Source organism: Sinocyclocheilus anshuiensis, unplaced genomic scaffold (genome assembly GCF_001515605.1).
Source record: "Sinocyclocheilus anshuiensis isolate Anshui unplaced genomic scaffold, SAMN03320099.WGS_v1.1 scaffold838, whole genome shotgun sequence".
Taxonomy (NCBI): Eukaryota; Metazoa; Chordata; class Actinopteri; order Cypriniformes; family Cyprinidae; genus Sinocyclocheilus; species Sinocyclocheilus anshuiensis.
Window position 1 is genome coordinate 1,805,211 of NW_015539915.1, and position 7,355 is coordinate 1,812,565.

Here is a 7,355-nt window from a genome sequence, read left to right on the forward strand (position 1 = left end):
TGTCAAAATGCCCATCTTGGCGAGTATCCAGTTAAAGGCAGTCAGTTTTGGAATGTTAAATAGTTGAGAAAGAGAACGCATGTTGTGTATATTGGGTGTTAATTACATTACATTACATACACAGTATATTGGGTCCGTGGATAAACTCTTAAAGGGACCGCAGTCCAATATTTCTGCTGCTGTCTGTCATGTTAATCAAAGAACAAAAGACAAAGAAAATCACTTTCTGCTCTTGACTGAATACGTTTTATAACTTTAATGGTAAGCATTAATCTGTATTTATTTTTTACAATGAACTGGATGTGTTATTTTACTTTTAATTGGCATATTTAATATTTTAATATTTTTTTATTAAATTATTACATTTATTTAATATATCGAATATTTTTTGAAGTACACTGAATTCTTGCAAGTAGTGTTCTACTTTGTAGAGTATAGTCAAGTACTGCATAATATTTCAGGAAAGGATATTTGACGATTATTAGAGTTGAGGATCAACAGTGATTTTTTTTTTTTTTCCATTCAATTCCACTTATAAATCAGCATGTATATCGAACTGTATATAATAATAATAATAATAATAAATTAAATCTGTAGCATTTTGGTTTTATTGTATTTTGTGATTTCACTGAATTTCCTATAACATTTGTCCCTTTTGCATTTTCGGCCTGTAGTAGGCCGAAAATGCAAATGCTATATAATTAAGTCAGCTTTTGCAAAAAATGCATCAACAAGCCAGCATTCTGCCTCCCAGCACCCTCTTGTGTATTTACATGGACTATCTATAGTAACGATCAGCTGTTAGATTATGTGGACAGAACAGCGAAGGCAGTATCCTGAAATCACCATTGAAATGTCTGCCAGGAGTCAAACTCTGAATGTGTGTCATTGACATGATTGTCCAAAGGTTGTGCATATTAGGGGTGTGCGATATTGACAAAAAAAAAATATATAAGGATTTTATCGATAACTATTAGGGCTGGGCGATATGGGCAAAAATTCATATCTCTGTATTTTTTGGCTGATTTGCGATATACGGTATATATCTCAAATCTATTTTTTTTATTTCGTTTTGTATTTTCGTTTTTGTATTTGGATTAAATTTTTTTTATTTAATATATATTTCACTTACTGCCCAATGTTGTCCAACAAAATACATATTAAAGGCTATGAAAAGAAATAAAGTGAATGTAACATGTAAGCCTTTATATTATGTGCAAAAAAGGGTTAAAATCACATTTCATTCTAACATTGTAACATTGCAATCTAAAAACAAAAATATGGCTTTTAAAGCAGAAGTTAAATTCACTAGTTTTGTTAGGCTATTTTGATTACCCCATTACAGTCACTTTACAGTCAGTGCTATCATAAATAGACTTACTTGTAGGTTTAAAATTCTACATGTCACATTTATTGTCCAACTACAAATATATCAGCGAAATGTATATTTTAGTCAGAATTATTGCGCTCCTATTTAATTTAGCTCTCTCTGTTTGGCGCGCATGCGCTCGGTGGTGCTCGTTCACTGATGTCAGTGAAGCTTAGCGGAGAATAGCAAAGCAGAAGTCTCATGCACTTCTGACAGAAAAATGGAAATATTTCCATGGCTTTCTAACATTTACAGATGGAGAATATACATGTGAAGTGTAAGTTATGCATTCAGGAAGACCGCACATCTCAAACACATTAAACAGCGCGAGTAGTGTCTCTGTCAGCGGCACACGCAGCCTTTCTGTCAGAGCATATGACGGGCCGAGCCGCTTAAACTAATATGTGAAACGAAACTATAAAATATGTCTTACCCGTTTTTAAAGGCCTTAATATGAAGCTCGTCACGTTTAGAACAAATTGGATTATGCACTTTTTCCGCAGCAGCTCAGTCTGTGTCCTCCGCTATATTTTCAGATGAGCTTGTATCAAACTACTGTATATCGATATAAACCATATTGCCTCATATCGAATCACTTATAAAGAAAATATCGATATATTGTACAAACTCGATATACTGCCCAGCCCTAAAAACGATACTTAGACGTAGTGCTGGGGCGGTATGACCAAAAATTTATATCACGGTATTTTTCAAAATTATACCGGTTTAACGGTACATGATGGTATTATTTTTTTTCATACATGACCAGGTGTTAACCATATTTTCTACTGATTGAGAGAGGGTATATATCTCAAATCTATTTTTTTTATTTCGTTTTGTATTTTCGTTTTTGTATTTGGATTAAATTTTTTTTATTTAATATATATTTCACTTACTGCCCAATGTTGTCCAACAAAATACATATTAAAGGCTATGAAAAGAAATAAAGTGAATGTAACATGTAAGCCTTTATATTATGTGCAAAAAAGGGTTAAAATCACATTTCATTCTAACATTGTAACATTGCAATCTAAAAACAAAAATATGGCTTTTAAAGCAGAAGTTAAATTCACTAGTTTTGTTAGGCTATTTTGATTACCCCATTACAGTCACTTTACAGTCAGTGCTATCATAAATAGACTTACTTGTAGGTTTAAAATTCTACATGTCACATTTATTGTCCAACTACAAATATATCAGCGAAATGTATATTTTAGTCAGAATTATTGCGCTCCTATTTAATTTAGCTCTCTCTGTTTGGCGCGCATGCGCTCGGTGGTGCTCGTTCACTGATGTCAGTGAAGCTTAGCGGAGAATAGCAAAGCAGAAGTCTCATGCACTTCTGACAGAAAAATGGAAATATTTCCATGGCTTTCTAACATTTACAGATGGAGAATATACATGTGAAGTGTAAGTTATGCATTCAGGAAGACCGCACATCTCAAACACATTAAACAGCGCGAGTAGTGTCTCTGTCAGCGGCACACGCAGCCTTTCTGTCAGAGCATATGACGGGCCGAGCCGCTTAAACTAATATGTGAAACGAAACTATAAAATATGTCTTACCCGTTTTTAAAGGCCTTAATATGAAGCTCGTCACGTTTAGAACAAATTGGATTATGCACTTTTTCCGCAGCAGCTCAGTCTGTGTCCTCCGCTATATTTTCAGATGAGCTTGTATCAAACTACTGTATATCGATATAAACCATATTGCCTCATATCGAATCACTTATAAAGAAAATATCGATATATTGTACAAACTCGATATACTGCCCAGCCCTAAAAACGATACTTAGACGTAGTGCTGGGGCGGTATGACCAAAAATTTATATCACGGTATTTTTCAAAATTATACCGGTTTAACGGTACATGATGGTATTATTTTTTTTCATACATGACCGGGTGTTAACCATATTTTCTACTGATTGAGAGGGGAAATACTGCAGTATATTGACTTAGAATGCCCTATTTTACTGTCATGATGATTGAATATTGTCAAAAAATACCACACTAAATAGTGACTAAACACGACCCCTTTTAATACATGTTAACCAGGAGTCACTCTCATTTATAATCGCGGCATCGTCTGATAAAATCAGCATGCATCTACACTAAAGAGCGGCTAATGTTGTTTAAGCGACATACACCGGTATTGCGGTATTTTAAAAATTCATATCATAACAAAAATGAACACCGGTATTCGGTATGAACCGGTATACCGCCCAGCACTACTTAGACGATATTTTGCTGAGTGTGTTATTGTGCTGATATCTTAAACTGACTCCTACAGTTTTTGATATTCTTCATATTCTGTGTGGTCGTCAGTTCACACTGATAGAAATGAATCTTTTTCAATGTTTAAATTGATTTTTACCTTTTATGGGCATTTTTACCTTTATAAAGCCATTTTTTCTAAAAGTGTGCATTAGGCATATCTTTTGAGTCGAATTCTTACATTTAATCAGTGGATTAGAATAATAAGACATTTGGGCTGTTACAAAGCAAGTGAAATTCATCTTTGCAATGCAGAGGAAACGCAGAAGCTGCATCTGAAGTAGCATTTAGATGTGTTTTCACACTAGGGTTGTGACGGTGAGGAAATTTCCCCACCGGTTAATCGACGTGTAACAACATCGATAATACCAGTATCACCATGGGGAGGTTCCCTCTTTTTCTCGCTTTCCTTCGCTTTTCAATAGCTTGTAAAAACAGGGTGCGCATTTGAATTTAGCTGCAATTTGGTGTAAAGCAATTGTTTAGTTTTAGTTCATTTGAGTTTTCCTCGCTTTCCTTTGCATAGCTTAAAATCGCCGTGTGCATTTTACTTTCACTTTTGAACTAGCGGCAATTCTGCGTCAGTTGCTTGAAATCAATTCAAGCAACAACAAAATACGATGTCAAACTCACTTAGCCTATATATAAATGATAGAACTTTTATTAACAAAACGAATAAAAATACAACATGTTATAGGCTATGTCTAATGTAAAATAACAAATAACTAACGCAGAGTTTAAATAGGTAGGCCTATACAAAACTGAAAATCAGCAAACACTGTGGAACCAAATAAATAAGAAACGTAGAATGTTTATTAACAAAATGAATAAGAAGGCTTGGAGGCACGGCATACACCTTGATGTGAAATAAAATAAATGAATAAATTTCACAAAGTTTAAATAAAGTAAAAAATCAGCAAACATTGTGGAACCAATTAAATGAGAAAAGAATGTTTAAACTTACAAAATCACCTTAGATAAATGGCAAAAGTCAACAGGCTTTTCAAAATCCAAAATATTGCCAAACAGGCGCTTTTGCATGTAGTTTCAAAACTAAATCATCCACTATCGTCTTGTCTTTCTCACCTCACTCTTCTTGTCAGTCAGCTCGACTCACTATTAAAAATCAAAACGACGGTGGCGGGCGGTGCCACGGTGTTCAAGTGATGTAACTGGTGTTGTGGCTTAACACCGGTAACATCGTCAACACCGTTTATTGCAGCAAGCCTATTTGCACACTGTTTAATGCAGGACATGAATGCATTTAACCTGCAGTTACAAATGCATAAGTAATGTTTTGGTATATTAAACATTAAAACGTTGAATACTGATATTTGAAATTTAAATAATAAAAAGATACTTTAAATGTGAAATTAAAACCGCCAGTAGGTGGCAGCAAGTCACTGGTAATAAGTGAGTCATTGCGATTGAACCGAATCATTTAATTCGGTTTTCAATTCATTCAGGAACAAAACACTGTCATGTTGCTCAGAAACGCAAAACAGTGCTGTGCCGGTGTTTGGAATTAGTTTTGTTGTCGAAATAGAGGAAAAACAGGCAATAAGGCAAAATTAACTTCTTGTTTATTGAACTGTTGTAAAAAATCAATATCACATTTGTAATCATGCTGACTTTTGGAGAAAAAAACGGCACTCTTTGTGTGAAATTGATTAACTATATGCAGTGGTATAAATATATACATTTTCTGTCTTGAATTTGAGATTATTCTAAATGTATTTTATTAGACTGAAACATGCAGTGAAAGAACGCATTGTAAATGCACTTCATGTAATGTATGCGCGCACCCTGTTAGGTGTGTTTTGAATTTTTGCAAAATACTCGATAATGTCAAATCACACATCGTTAAAACAGCAATTACAATATTATTGAAGACGATATATATTGCACACCCCTAGACCATACCTTCTTTTTTGTGTGCAAAAGGCCTTTGTGTGTTGCTGGTGTAACGATTCTGACACACAATCATGTAAATCACATGAAGCGTTATCTACCAGGACACACCCTTAAGGGACATCTGTAGACACTTCATTCAGTCACTCTCTGTCCTGTGATATTGCATCGATATTTCAGCTTCTTGTAACAGTTTTAAAAATGTGTTCATTTTATTTAAATGAATGAATGAGTGATTGTCTGAAGCAGAAAGAAACCAGTGTTTTTCAGTCACTAAGAGACATGCTATTGGACCTTAAATCTTTCACACGGTTTGTATTATGTCTTTTGAGCATGTCATTTGTATTGAGTGTTATATTTGAAATATCTGCCTTCAGGTATTGTATGTCAGGTTTGTATGTCAGGGTCAGAAATCAATGGGTGCTTAGTGAAAAAATTAGTCCAAAAATACCCACCAAATTCAAGCTAAAAAGGGGCAGAAATTAAACTTGTATTCTTGTGATCAACATCAATAATCATTATTAGAATATCATGGGCAATAATCAACAATGACTTTACGCTAACATGCATAATAAGCTGCTGTTTTTACTCTTGATATGCTTTATAGGATGTTAAAAATTAATCTCACAACATTATGAAATTGTTAATACATTAATTCCTTTTCTAAACCGCATTAAACATAAATACCATTTCAGATGCAGCTTATGCACCACCTTTGCAGTGTAAAGGCCTGTTCACACCAAGGACGATAACTATAAAGATAACGATAAAGACATAGTTCTAAAAATCATTCTCAATATTAAAGAATAGCAGAGTCCAAACCACAGCTATAACGATAAAAGCACAGAGAAACGATATCGTTGGACTCACTTTCAGGACGATTTTTTCCAGCTGATGAACGATACGAACTTTGACACCCAATCAGAATCCATCCTGCTATAATGAGCTCGAGAATTTAAAGTGGCAGTTGAGTGTGCATTTAGAATAAACAGACGATATTGCTAATATGCTAATATCTGTGTCTTTATAGTTATCGTTCTTGGTGTGAACAGGGCTCAAAGATGGCTTTTGCTGATGCTGATTACATTTTATTGGTAACAGCCTGTACTTTTCTGATTGAGTGATTGATTGGTTAATTAAATTAATTGATCACATTTAAGTATTTGACATAAGACAACACAAATACAACAGATTTGATAAGTTAATTATAAAAATTGCCCTTAGAAAACATTTGCCTTTAATGGAAAAGTTATTTTCTGATGCTGATGTGAGTGTATAAAGTATGTTTATTCAAAATAGGGGTGTGCCGGTACGAGTATCGATACCGAATGGTTCACGAGGCAAATTCCAAATGGAAGTGATCATCCCTATCCCCTTGGAGTGGGGACTTTGGAGTGAGCAGGGCACGCGCGTACCATTATGTAGTTGTTTGGAATGCACTTGGCAAAGGGAGCGACGTAATTTCCTCATTATCTTCAGCTGGCATGTTCCCGTGACAACGCAGCACGGTGTCTGTCAGCAGATTCGCTGTTTTACTGTCTTAAATGTATTTTTATTGTTGTTAGCATAACTTGCAAATAAACATACATTTTATATTTTAAAAAGTTTTTAAAATATGCTATATAATATATAAAAACTAATATATATAAAACTTTCAAATATAAAATGAATATTTTTTTTATGCCGGTGTGCATCAGCGAATCTGCTGACGGACACCATGCTGCTTTGTCACGGGAACATGCCAGCTGAAGATAATGAGGAAATTACATCGCTCCCTTTGCCAAGTGCAGTGGTGTATAAA

General features: G+C 34.5%; 1 protein-coding gene and 1 long non-coding RNA gene across 2 annotated transcripts in view; one reads left to right on the top strand and one right to left on the bottom strand.

Moving 5' to 3' along the window:
- sppl3 (signal peptide peptidase 3) overlaps positions 1 to 7,355 on the top strand; it is a 45,690-nt gene that overhangs the window by 10,238 nt on the left and 28,097 nt on the right. The window lies entirely within an intron of this gene.
- The window catches only part of LOC107686469 (uncharacterized), a 21,497-nt gene continuing 18,761 nt past the window's right edge, over positions 4,620 to 7,355 (bottom strand). The window contains exon 4 of the long non-coding RNA XR_001634043.1: positions 4,620 to 4,724. This is a non-coding gene — a long non-coding RNA (uncharacterized LOC107686469). The remainder of the gene's footprint in view (positions 4,725 to 7,355) is intronic.